Below are 14791 nucleotides of genomic sequence, written 5' to 3'. Positions count from 1 at the left end.
TTATTTGGAATAGTACAAATATTGTTTGGACTATATACTTTTTTTGAAAACTATTGTTTGGAGAGTGAGTCTATGGTACTATGCATATCACGGGTTGTTACCGTGCTACGGCTCTATATTCGAGTTTTCAAATCCTAACGGTCGATCTGAACCGTTCATCTTGTTCTTCATATTAATATGTGTTTGGAGACCAAATTTTACATTTTTTGAAAAAAATTTACTATTTTTTTAGATATTTAGAAAATCACTTGATCTGAAAATTTTGGACCATCCAAAAACAGTGATTTTCAATAAATCTAAAAAAAATAGTAAAGAAATTTCAAAAAAAATGTAAAATTTGGTCTCCAAACACATATTAATATGGAGAACAAGATGAACGGTTCGGATCGACCGTTAAGATTTGAAAACTCGAATATAGAGCCGTAGCACGGTAACAAATCGTAATATGCATAGTACCATAGACTCACTCTTGTTTGGAGTACATACTTAAAACAGTGTTTGAAGAATTGGTAAAGTTATGACATATAATGCTAATTTTGTGCTATTACACTAAAATGTTGGATTAACGAAATAGTGTTGATCTAGCACTATTCTCTGGCTTCTTTTTTTTTTTAAACTCGGCAGCGGCGATCTAGCACTATTTTCAATGTTTGACCGCGCATTTGAATTACAAGTGATCAAGTGAAACATAGTGTTCTCAGAAAATAGGACTGTTTTTCGAATTTTTTTCATAAACCATAATTGAAAAATGGATTCTTAGGGAACCAATATGATTACAACTTTTTTTTCAAAAACCATAAGAACCGTGGGAACCTCACGGTCTGGCATTTTTTTTTTTTTCCAGACCGTGTGCTTCTCACGGTCTTGCCAAATTTTTTTTTTTTTTTTTTTTAAAAAAAACAGATTTTTTTTCAGACCGTGGGGTTCCCACGGTCTCAATTTTTTTTTTTTTTTTTTTTTTTTTTTTTTTTTTATAAAACAGAATTTTTTTTAATTTTTTAATTTTTTGTATTAAAATATTAGAAATGTTGAATATGTTTCTTTGAAAATAGATGAAATACAATATAATTTGATTTATTAGAAATACTGCAATAAATAACCCGGATCAATATTTTTCAGGTCGGATTTTTCGCGACTGTAAGAAAAATTAATATATTTATTTATGTGTTATTAGAAAAAAATAAAAATGCTTAGATTCTGAGTTATTGATCCCGGTTCAAAAGTCATTTCTAGGTAATCTATAAAATATTGTGATCTTTCTAGTAAATTTAATTTATGAAAAGTTGTATATATTTTTGAAAATAATAATAACTTTTAAGTTATTTAATAATTGTTATTCAAAAAGAATTCTCAAAATAGATATAACTTTTTATAAATTAAATGTCCTAGAGGGATCACAATATTTTCTGGATTATCTAGAAGTGACTTTTGAACCGGGATCAATAACTCAGAATCTAAGCATTTTTATTTTTTTCTAATAACACATAAATAAATATATTAATTTTTCTTACAGCCGCAAAAAATCCGACCTGAAAAATATTGATCCAGGTTATTTATTGCAGTATTTCTAATAAATCAAATTATATTGTATTTCATCTATTTTCAAAGAAACATATTCAACATTTCTAATATTTTAATACAAAAAATTAAAAAAAATTCTGTTTTATAAAAAAAAAAAAAAAAAAAAAAATTGAGACCGTGGGAACCCACGGTCTGAAAAAAAAATCTGTTTTTTTAAAAAAAATAAATAAAAAAAAAAAAAAATTTGGCAAGACCGTGAGAAGCACACGGTCTGGAAAAAAAAAATGCCAGACCGTGACGTTCCCACGGTTCTTATGGTTTTTGAAAAAAAAGTTGTAATCATATTGGTTCCCTAAGAATCCATTTTTCAATTATGGTTTATGAAAAAAATTCCTGTTTTTCACAACCCAAAAGTATCCGACATTTTTAAAATTACCCAATTAATAAAATATTTTAATAATAATAACCAAGATTTTGAAAAAGTTATAAAAATGCCCAAGCCGTGAAATTTTTCCACGGCTTTGTTTTTTTTTTTTTTAGCAAAACAGAAATTTTTCAAATTTTTTTATTTTTTGTATTGAAATATTAGAAATGTTGAATATATTTCTTTAAAAATAGATAAAATAAATATAATTTAATTTATTAGAAAGACTGTAACAAATAACCTGGATCAACATTTTTTAAATCGGACTTTCTGTGGCTGTAAGAAAAATCAATATATTTCTTTATGTGTTATTGGAAAAAAAAAATGCTTGAATTCTGAGTTATTGATCCCGGTTCAAAAGTCACTTCTAGGTAATACAGAAAATATTGTGATCCTTCTAGTACATTTAATTTATAAAAAGTTGTATCTATTTTTGAAAAAAAAACAAAAACTTTAAATTATTTAATGATTGTTATTCAAAAAGAATTCTCAAAATAGATACAACTTTTTATAAATTAAATGTACTAGAAGGATCACAATATTTTATGTATTATCTAGAAGTGACTTTTGAACCGGGATCAATAACTCAGAATTCAACCATTTTTATTTTTTTTCCAATAACACATAAAGAAATATATTAATTTTTCTTACAGCCACGGAAAATCCGGTTTAAAAAATGTTGATCCGGGTTATTTGTTACAGTCTTTCTAATAAATTAAATTATATTTATTTTATCTATTTTCAAAGAAATATATTCAACATTTCTAATATTTCAATAAAAAATAATCTTTTTTGAAAAATTTCTGTTTTGCTAAAAAAAAAAAAAAAGCCGTGGAAAAATTCCACAGCTTGGGCATTTTTATAACTTTTTCAAAATCTTGGTTATTATTATTAAAATATTTTATTAATTGGGTAATTTTAAAAATGTCGGCAAAAGCATCCTTAGACTAGGCTAGGAAAATAACAAAACTAGGTTTGATTCTTGAAACACACGCACTATGGTTAAGTAAGGTAAACACTAAGGATCGATTAGATGAATATGAAATTAAAGGTAAGATGAAAGCTAATAATGGATAATACGTACAGACACTAAGACCAATTCATAAAAAAGACAGTTCAATTCTCGTGAAAAACATCTAAAAAATTACTGGTGTTGTACTGGGCCTTTTAATAAAAAATAAAGATGAAAATTGGCGTGTGATTACAGTCGACCATTTGTGGGAGGACGGTTTGAAGTCGAAACGATGGTGTCGAAGGTAGCACATGATAAAAAAAAAGAGACGTTGTTTATAACATTGACTTTATCAAAAATATATTTCAACTTTTCAAATTAATTAGAACAACATAACAGCTATAGTATTCATATAATATTTATCATTTACTAATTAAATCCCACACCTTGGTATATATACTGCAAACAATTTTCTTCTCTCTCTAGCAAGTTATAATAAATAGTTCATGGTAAAAAAAATTAGCATGTAAACTTTTATTTAATACTTATTTTCTATTCTCTTTACTCTTTAATTAGATTAATCCCTTCATCAATATTGTTTCTATCTGAATTATTTTGTACCCGCAACGTGTGACATGCCATCATCGGTCGATCGGGTTTGAACCGAAACCGACCTGGACCCCTGGTAATGTGCATCGACATTGCGAAGCTCTTTGCGTGTCTATTCTTTTATGTTCTCCCTCAAAGCTAGCTGTGTTTACATCATGTCAATTTGATTCCAAAGTTCTAGAGTGAAGCTGTCCCTCTTTTTGAATTTTTTTTTTAGAAACCATAAATAAATTTTTTTTTTTTTTACCAAATCAACTTGATTGCTTTGTTTTTTAAAAAAAAAAATCATAAGAACCGAGATACTATTTCGGTTTCCTTTTTTTTTTTTTGGGACCGAATTATTATTCGGTTCCAGCCATTTTCACAGATTTTGAGAAAAAAATACTTTGAAAAATTGTGAAAATACTTTGGACCGAATTGTCATTTTGGTTCCAAAAATAAATAAATTTGGGACCGAAATGACATTTCAGTTCTTATGTTTTTTGTGAAAAAAAATAATCATGTTGGTTTCATAATTTTTTTTTAATTATAGTTTATAACAAAAATTCCTCTTTCTGTCTCTCTAAATTAATAATTAGTCCCTTTCGCCTACGGGCTTTTCCCTCAAAAATAAAATAAAATAATGATTAGTCCCTTTTGCTTAAAATTCAAAAGCAAAAGAAAATAAAAAATGTACCTCTCACTTTTTCCATCTATTTTTTTTTTGCACAAAGCAATTAACTTTCCAAAGTGAAGGGTCCTTCTACTACAGTAGCAATGGAAATGTGACGTTGCGCATGCTTTAGTTAGAATAGAGCTCTTCTCCAATTCTTACATGACTGGAGATGTCCCTTATTCAGTTTGCTTCTCATTCTGTTCACCTTATGTGTCCACACCATTAATTGTTAATTACAATTATATATATATATTAAGTGAAAAGTATGGACGCTTATGATACTTGTTGGGCAAACAATTCAATTTTGGGGCTGAGTTAGAGGTTTGCTAAAGCCCGGCCGGCTCAACCCGTACCGGTGCGTCCGTGCCCGCTACCCGGGGTACCCGTGTCCGAGTATAGACGGGTAAACGGGTACGGGTAATAAACGGGATGGTCACGGTTTTTTTGGAAAAAATCCGGGCTAACCCGGACTCGAGTGAACCTGTGCCCGCCCGTTGTACCCGCACCCGTGTACCCCATACCCGTTGTACCCGTTTTGTTTTTTAATTTCAAAATTTTTCAAACCCCCCCCCCCCTCGCCGGTTCAAATCAAACCAAGCCCGGATCGGTCAAACCAAACCCGGACCGGCCGGACCCACCCGTCAATTCCCTGTTTTTTTTATAAAAAAAAAAATTATTAAATTTCAAATTTTATTACCCCTCCAATCAAAACTCTTTAAATACACTACTCTTTCTCTCAATATTTTCACATTCTCTCAATCTCAAATTTAATTATTTTAAAATTTAAAATTTATTGTTTAAAAAAAATATAGTTGTAAATTTAATTCATTCTACAATTACGCAAACGGAATTACGAAGGTATCGAAATTACGAAGTTCGGCACCTCTTGCAAGATTTTTCCACGAGATTTAAAGGTTACATTACATTTATTTCATCTTAGATTAATTTATTTTTGTAGAGTAAATTTTGTTTATGCTAGATTTATTGAATGTTAATTGTTAAGTAATTAGAATTGTTAGATTTATTTTATGTTAGATTTGTTAAATTTGTTAAGTAATTAGATTTGTTAGATTTATTTAGTTTATGTTAGATTTGTTAGATGTGAAGTAATTAGATTTGTTTTGTATATGTTAGATTTTATTTTTGAAATTCGGATTTATTTTGAATAGGTTAAAATAATATGTTAGAATTATTTTTTTGAACATGTGAAATAATTAGATTTATTTTGAATAGGTTAGATTTTATTTTTGAAATTTGAATTTATTTTTAATAGGTTAAAAAAAGATGTTATATTTATTTTTGTGAATATGTGAAGTAATTAGATATGTTTTGAATAGATTTTATTTTTCAAATTCGGATTTATTTTAAATTCGGATTTATTTTTAATATGTTAGAAAACCGATTTTTTTATAAATATCCAAAAAAAAATATAAAATTACGAAATCTACCCATTGTCTGATTGAAATTCGAAAAATACCCAATCCGGTTAACCAATAACCGAATTTGGGAAAAACTTCCGGTTAACCATTAACCGGTTACCCATTAACCATTCAAAACAATATATCCGGTTAATGGTTAACCGGAAAGTTGTTTTTGTTTTTTGTTTTTTGTTTTTGTTTTTTGTTTTTGTTTTCTTTTTTTAAAAAACAGAAATTTTTTTATTTTTTGTATTGAAATATTAGAAATGTTGAATATATTTCTTTGAAAATAGATGAAATACAATATAATTTGATTTATTAGAAATACTGCAACAAATAACCGGATCAATATTTTTCAGGCCTGATTTTTCGCGGCTGTAAGAAAAATTAATATATTTCTTTATGTGTTATTGGAAAAAAATAAAAATACTTAGATTCTGAGTTATTGATCCCGGTTCAAAAGTCAATTCTATGTAATCCAGAAAATATTGTAATCCTTCTAGGGCATTTAATTTATAAAAAGTTGTATCTATTTTGATAATTCTTTTTTAATAACAATTATTAAATAACTTAAAGTTTTTGTTTTTTTTCAAAAATAGATACAACTTTTCATAAATTAAATGTCCTAGAAGGATCACAATATTTTCTAGATTACATAGAAATGACTTTTGAACCGGGATCAATAACTCAGAATCTAAGCATTTTTATTTTTTTCCAATAACACATAAAGAAATATATTAATTTTTCTTACAGCCGCGAAAAATTCGGCCTGAAAAATATTGATCCGGGTTATTTGTTGCAGTCTTTCTAATAAATCAAATTATATTGTATTTCATCTATTTTCAGAGAAATATATTCAACATTTCTAATATTTCAATACAAAAAATAAAAAAAATTAAAATTTTCTGTTTAAATAAAAAAATAATAAAAACAACTTTCCGGTTAACCATTAACCGGATATATTGTTTTGAATGGTGTATGGGTAACCGGTTAATGGTTAACCGGAAGTTTTTCCCAAATCCGGTTATTGGTTAACCAGATTGGGTATTTTTTGAATTTCAATCAGACAGTGGATAGATTTCGTAATTTTATATTTTTTTTGGGTATTTATAAAAAAAATCGGGTTAGAAAAAGATGTTAGATTTATTTTTGTGAATATGTGAAGTAATTAGATTTGTTTTGAATAGGTTAGATTTTATTTTTCAAATTCAGATTTATTTTTAATAGGTTAGAAAAAGATGTTAGTTTTATTTTTGTCAATATGTGAAGTAATTAGATTTATTTTGAATAGGTTAGATTTTATTTTTCAAATTCGAATTTATTTTTAATAGGTTAGATAATTAGAAATCTTTGAATGTTAGAAATATTTTTGTCTATGGTTAGATTATTAGATTAAAATTTGTTGAATGTTAAAATTTATATATGTTACATTAAATTTTATTTTAAAAATGTTAGATTTATTTTGAATAGGTTAGATTTATTTTTGAAAATGTTAGATTTATTTTTAAATCGACTAGATTTATTTTTGAAAATGTAAGATTTATTTTTGTGAGGTTAGATTTATTTTTGAAAATGTTAGATTTATTTTAAAAAATGTTAGATTTATTTTGAATAAGTTAGATTTTATTTTTGAAAATGTTAGATTTAATTTTTAAATATATTAGATTTATTTTTGAAAATGTTACATTTATTTTAAATAGGTTAGATTTATTTTGAAATAGATTAGATTTATTTTTAAAAATGTTAGATTTATTTTGAATAGGTTAGATTTTATTTTTGAAAATGTTAGATTTATTTTTAAATAGATTAGATTTATTTTTGAAAATGTTAGATTTATTTTCAATAGGTTAGATTTATTTTTGAAAATGTTAGATTTATTTTTAAAAATGTTACATTTATTTTGAATAGGTTAGATTTTATTTTTTAAAATGTTAGATTTATTTTTAAATAGATTAGATTTATTTTTGCAAATGTTAGATTTATTTTGAATATGTTAGATTTATTTTTAAAAATGTTAGATTTATTTTTAAATAGATTAGATTTATTTTTGAAAATGTTAGATTTATTTTCAATATGTTAGATTTATTTTTGAAAATGTTAGATTTATTTTTAATAGGTTAGATTTTATTTTTGAAATTCGGATTTATTTTTAATATGTTTAAAAAAGATGTTAGATTTATTTTTTTGAATATGTGAAGTAATTAGATTTGTTTTGAATAAGTTAGATTTTATTTTTGAATATGTTAGATTTATTTTTGAATAGAGATTTATTTTAAAAATATTAGATTTATTCTTAAAAAACAGAAATAAAAAACAGAAAAAAATATGTTGTTTTGGCATCTGTTCCTGGCCGGAACAGGCTGTTTTGGCCTTTGCATAAAATACAGCTTCTCTGCAAAGGCCAAAACAGCATGTTCTGGCTAGGAACATAGGCCGAAACAACATATTTTTATCTGTTTTTAATTTCTGTTTTTAATTTTTATTTTAATAGGTTAAAAAAATATGTTAGATTTATTTTTTTGAATATGTTTAGTAATTAGATTTATTTTTGAATGTTAGATTCATTTTTAAATAGGTTAGATTTTAATTATAATGTTAGATTTATTTTTTAATATGTTAGATTTTATTTTTTTAAATTTCATTTTATTTTTAATAGGTTAAAAAATAAGATTAGATTTTTTTTGAATATGTTAAGTAATTTACATTTATTTTTTTGAATATGTTTAAAAAATGTCATCTCATCGCGATTCGGCGCAAGAAGACATTGCGAGAATGTCGACCGATCTTTTTGGCCCCGAAATGCCACCACAAAATTATTCACAAAATTATCTTGATAATTCCTCCCAAATGCCACCACCTAATTATCCACAAAATCATTCACAAAATTATCAAAGAAGGGACCAAATGCTACAAACAAATTATCATCACCCCCCCAAATGAGTGCACCGAAACCGTATTATACTTCAAACGATCCAAACGTATTCATTCCACAAGAAACACATCAACCGCCACCACCGTATGCATATGGAGGCACTTCTTCTGTAGCATCGAGTCAATTCACTCCCCCTATTTCAGGTACTCCCTCGACAGGTGTCACTGAAATTCAAGAAGAAGGTGTCCTTCATTCGACAAGTGCCCCCGCACAACAACCAGTAGGAAAGAAGGCTAGAAAACCTCCCGAATACAATCAGCCGTGGTTTCCCTGGTATAAGGTGACCAAAGATGAGGATGGCTTTTTGCAAACCCTTGAATGTAAGGTAAAAAATTGCAAGAGACCTTATTTTGTGTATAAACAAACTAGTGGTATGAGCTCATTTAAAAGACATGTCGAAACGCACCAAAAAAAGGGTGAGGTTCCAAGTGAAGATGCTGAACCGAGACAAATCCAAACCCTTATGAACCCGGATGGTACCAGGACCAACCTAAAATTCAATGAATCAAGAATGCTTAGTGAATTGGCCCGATACATTATCCATAAATAACAACCAATAAGTATGGGTGGTTGCACGAGTTTTGCCCGGTTGGTCATTCAGGGGTGTGCTCAACTATTATACAAGAGGATCATCATAGAAAGATGGTTAGTGAAATAAAAAATAGTTTACCACCATAAAACAAGAGCTCCGAGCTATATTTGCATATCAAAACAATAAGGTCTTAATTACCTCTGATATATGGACTGCCGGTAAATATGACCTTGGATACTCTTGTGTTACCGGGCATTGGATCGATGATCAGTGGGTATTACAAAAAAATATATTAAGTTTTCGAGTGTTGGAATTCCCGCACACTGCAAATGTAATTTTTAAATCCATTATTGAGGTTTTACAAGAGTATAACCTTAAGAGGGATTTGGATAACAAGATTTTTTTTATATCTTTCGATAATTGCTAGTAACAACTTACCTTCCATTGAGATTTTTAAATGGTCACTAAACCCGATTATGAATGGTGCAATGTTTCACCAAAAGTGTGCTTGCCACATACTTAACCTCGTCGTGAAGGCGGGCCTTAAAACAGAAGTCGTAAAACTATTGATAATTAAATTTAAGGATGCTCTCAACCACATTGTTTCAAACCAAGAAAGAAAACAACAGTTTGCGTCGATGTGCGTCAATTATGGATTGAGCAAGTTGAAAGTTCCTTGGGATATAGATACCCATTGGAACTCTACCTATCGGTTTTTGAACCGATGCTTCCTTACAAAGTTGTCATAGGGGAGTTTTTGAGAGACTCCACCCCCGAGGGAATGTCATTGGACCCCACCGATGGGGAATGGGAGCAACTAGAAAGGGTTAGTGATTTTCTATGAACCTTTTTTATAGCAACCGTCCAACTATCCTACTCATACTCACCGACGTCATTTGAGTTGCTCAAACATCTCTATAACATCTCCAAGGTGTATGCTAGATTGGAACAAGCTGAAACCCACGATAAATCTCTCACGCCGATCGTAGATGCCATGAAGTAAAAATTTGTAAAATATTGGGAAGATATACCCCTCCTGGCCATTATCGCAAGCTGTCTCAACTGTTGGGTTTTGACAGTTCAAACCCAATGATTAGCTTAAGATGCGGAATGAGCATAAAACAAAATTTTACTTTTAACTTAAGCCAAGGATTAAACGGGGTATGTCAGGAAACTTTCTAAGGCGGTCCACCTTCAGTATTCCTTTGGCATCAAAACCCAATTTAATCATTTTACATATCTACTTCATAATTGTTTTCTAAAGCTTTAATCTATTTACAAATTAAATAGACCAATATAAAATATTTATACCTTGTCTCCAAATTCTAATTGGAATGCAGCAGACTGAGAAGACCGAATCTGAGGAACGTCTTGCCTCGGAGTATCAGACGTCTGATACCTCTATCGGTTATCCACCAGGACTAATCGGAGAGCCATAAACCACATGATTATGTAAAAACACTATTCACCGAAAAAGGCGTAATAACACTATTCACAAATCTTCGGTTATTCAGATTCACTAATAAGCAAAATTGAAATATTGTAAAATTCGAGAAAATACTATTCATCAATCCTGTAACAACCATAACCGAGAAAGAGAGAAACATAAAAACTCGAATCGATCTGACAATCCGATACGATGTGAATTAGTAATTTTCTCTTTCACCTCACCATTCTATTTATAGGCAAATGAGGAGGTTCGTCAAAAAACCAAAATGCCCCTCAAGTTTTGGCTATTTAACATGCATGCCATTTTGTGGCAGTTTTGGTGGAGGTGAAAATCAAATTGATTTTTGCTTCATGGCCAAAATTTAATTTATTTGTTTATTTTGATTTTTTGATTTTAATTTTAATTAAGGTTTTAATTTGCTAATAGTTGTTAGTCCAAAATTCAAAATCATAATTAATATTTAAAATCTAAATCAAATATATATAATTGTTCTAAATAATTATATTTCTCTCGGTTTGGTTTCGGTACGATTTTATACAACGTATCGAGTACTCTTATAAATTAACCGTTATTTCTGCTTGTCATCTTATATGACATTATAATTTAATTATATCACGTATAATTAATTATAATCAATTTATAATTAATCAGTAAGATTCTCCGATTAGCTCCTATACGGTGTAACCCAATAGGATCTGTGTTATGTTGGTAAATATAATTAAAACTGTTTTAACTTCTATAATCATAAGAGGCATCTGACATCTGCACTATGACCATCCAATTACACATATGATGCTGTACTGTACAATACCACGATCCAGTAAACTATTTTACTTGTGTTAATTCTTTTGTCTCATAGCTATCAAATCAGTTTCAAGGTAGGTGTGTGTCATCCTTGCAAACTTAATCTTTTCTTGATCTTGAGCAGATTATCAAATATAATTACTCTTGTAATTATACCGCTAGCAGATAATCTTACTCTATCAAGGGGCCCAGTGATGCTATAACTCGTATAGAGATACAAGAGAGATACGAGGGACAATAGTACTTTTGGTAAACCATCACTTCCTCAACTAAGCTATGCATATGAAAGTGCTGCTGTTATAACTGATTTTTACGGACAACGTTAGATAACACTCACACATACACATCTCTTAGTAGAAACGATGAATACCTCATACTGTAGAACTTAATACTGAATGAAAACATTAATGACATGAACACAATTCCATTTAATGTTTCATTCAGGGTCTGTCAAATATCATGTTCCTAGAACATGTATCTATGTGATTAAAATGACATCTCTTGTTAGTGGTCTGTAAAACTTGACCATCTTTTAATCCACATACTAACCTTGAAGCAGTTAATTAGTGTTCCTGCTAATTACCTTTGTTAAAAAAAAAAAAATCGTAAAACGTTATAACGTTTTTCACTGTAAAACTTGATAAAAATGGCAATTTTATGAAGGCTGGATTCAATTAAAACGTCATAACGTTTTCAGAAAATGTTATAATGTTTTATACACTAAATTATGCGTTTTATACACTATTTCCTACGTTTTTCACCAGCTGAATCATTATAACGATTTAGCAAAACGTTATAACGTTTTATGCGACAATGTGAGGGTCTATTTAGCAAAATTCTGTGTCTCTTTCTCTCTCACTCCGTCCCTTCTCCCTGCCAGGTGTGTGTTCCGCCTGATACCTCGCATATTTAGCCTATATTTGACTTGATTTCGTACCAAATTCACGTTCTAAATTGTCAAAATCATGTGCATTTCATTGATATATCCTTAGAATTTGGTACTGCTGAGAGTTTGTTTGTTTTTTGCAGGATTGGAGCAAAATACACGAAGAAACGACATTTTTGGACTCCCTGGTACGACCCTTACCAGGCTTGGTACGGCCCTTACCAGGCTTGGTACGGCCCTTACCAGACTTGGTACGGCCTACCCTTACCAGGCTTGGTACAGCCCTTACCAGATTTGGTACGGCCCTTACCAGACTTGGTACGGCCCTTACCAGATTTGGTACGGCCCTTACCAGACTTAGCCGATCCAGCCTCTTTCCCATCTTGTACGGCCTGACCGTACCACCTTGGTACGGGCCGTACATAGATGCCGCCTGACAGAATTCAAATCTTGGCAGAGGCTATTTAAAGCGAGGGATCTCTCCATTTTGGGGGATTCCACTTCATTCCAGATTGAGAGCTCAGTGAAAGAGAGAAAGAGAGCAAAGGAGCAAGAAGAGAAGATCAAGGAAGAGGAAGAGGCGAGAATCGACGGATCTACACCTTCTCCATTCCCGATCTTCAATCTAGTTCTTTCATGACTTTCTCTATCTCTTTTCTTGTATATCTGGACAGATCCATGACTTGTGAGTAGTAGACTTTCGTTTCTAGGGTTTGTAGATGGATTTTCTTGATTTGTGTTGCTTTTCTTGATTTGGATCTTGTATGAACTCTTGTGATTGAATTGATTGTGAATTTGCTTGTCTTGATTGCTTTGTGTTTCTGTGATTGCATGTGGTGTGCCTATAGTGGTAGATCAACCCTAACAAGGTCATGTGACCATTGCCTTCTCTCAACCAAACCAATCCCTTTAGGTAGACTTGATCGAATTGAAGCCGAAAGGTTGAATTCTCCTCTAATCGACAGATTAGAGGTTACCTTAGATCTCCAATCAATCAACTAGAGGATCTGGACCAAAACACGAGAGTTGAGGTTTAGAAACCCTAGAAGGTAAAGAATTGAATCCAAAACTTAGGTCTTGAACCAACACACGAGAGTTGAGGTTTAGGAACCTTAGGTATGGTCAATTGAACCTTTATCAAGAGTTTAATACGAGGTACCAGCAAGAAATGCATCAACTCGAACTTGTAAGCTCTGTTCTGGTAAACCAGTACGGCCCTTACAAGAGTGGTGCGGCCTACCCGTACCAAGCCCCATACGGCTTGGTCATACCAGGTTGGTGCGGCCTGGCCGTACCAACTTGGTAAGGGCCGTACCACTAGAGGCAAATCAGAGATGAAGTCTGAAACCCTTGAAACACCTTTTATCCCAAATCAAAACACAGTTTATACCTTTTCTTGCACATTTACTATTCTATATCATTGTGTGATTGCTTGAGTTGATTCCTTAGGAAAATTAAACACCAAAACCCCTTTTTCTCATTTCTAGTCTTTAGCTAAGCTAAGTAAAATTATAGATAAAGAAACCGTCCCTGTGGATCGATACCCGATTATACTCCTCGATAGGGTTGTGCACTTGCAAACCTAATCGGAAGGTGTAACCGCGGTTTAAAAGGTACGCTCCCAAGCGTACCGAAACTTGCGTTGCGCTTTCACGCGAACAAGTTTTTGGCGCCGTTGCCGGGGACGGCTACCATTTTCTGGATTTTTGCTTATCTTAGCTAATCTAGATTTTAATTTGTATCTTTTTCTTTTATTTTTCTCTTACCACAGGAACACAGCTCTTCCTGCACAACCACCTCTCGACGCGCCCCGCATCACGACCGACGTGACTCGCGTGGAAGAGACAGAGAAGCTCAAGACGCTATGGCAACATACCAACAGTGGTCCGGCCACGACAATTCTCGAGGAGGAGGAGGCGGTCGATACAGGGTTGATCAGATCGCAGCTCTATCTGCTAGAGCTGCCGAGCTGGAGGAAGCTTTAATCAAAATGAGCATGAAGGCAGTCGGTAACCATCAACCACAACCATGTGTCATATGTAGGGATATGAGGCACTCTTACGAGTATTGCCCACTGGCGGAATGGGATGAGGAACCCGAACAGGACAACTATCTCAGCAACTACAGTCGCAACTTCTGCAACAATGCACCATTCGACAACTCAAACAACTGCTCATTCCAATCCGATCCACCCGAGCCGTACATTGATCCCGCTGTGAGTGACTTCATGCACCAGCAAAGGAAGATGAATCAGATGATGCTCGAGCAGATGCAAGCGATCAATGGCCAATTAGCTTCTCGAAGCAAGATTATAAATACGCTAATGGATCAATTGGCTAAGGGACAACTCCGCAAGGGATACGAGAGTTCAGTTAAAGATGACCCTGATGAGTTGCAGGTTGAAACAACCGAGTTAAAACCAGTGTATGGAGCAGAGGTGACAACTGTTGACCTGGGGGAACCTGGACGCGAGCCGCATGAATCTCACGCGAGTCGCGTGTCACGACCTGAAGACCTGGAGACCAGAGGAAGCGGGTTGGATGAAACCCACGCGGGGTCCGCACGTGAGCCGATTGCACCAGACGCGGGTTGCGTCAAAGCCCAACCA

This window comes from Carex rostrata, chromosome 16 (genome assembly GCF_964058835.1).
Source record: "Carex rostrata chromosome 16, lpCarRost1.2, whole genome shotgun sequence".
In the NCBI taxonomy this organism is placed as follows: Eukaryota; Viridiplantae; Streptophyta; class Magnoliopsida; order Poales; family Cyperaceae; genus Carex; species Carex rostrata.
The sequence above is the reverse complement of the archived record's forward strand: the minus strand, read 5'-3'. Positions refer to the sequence as shown.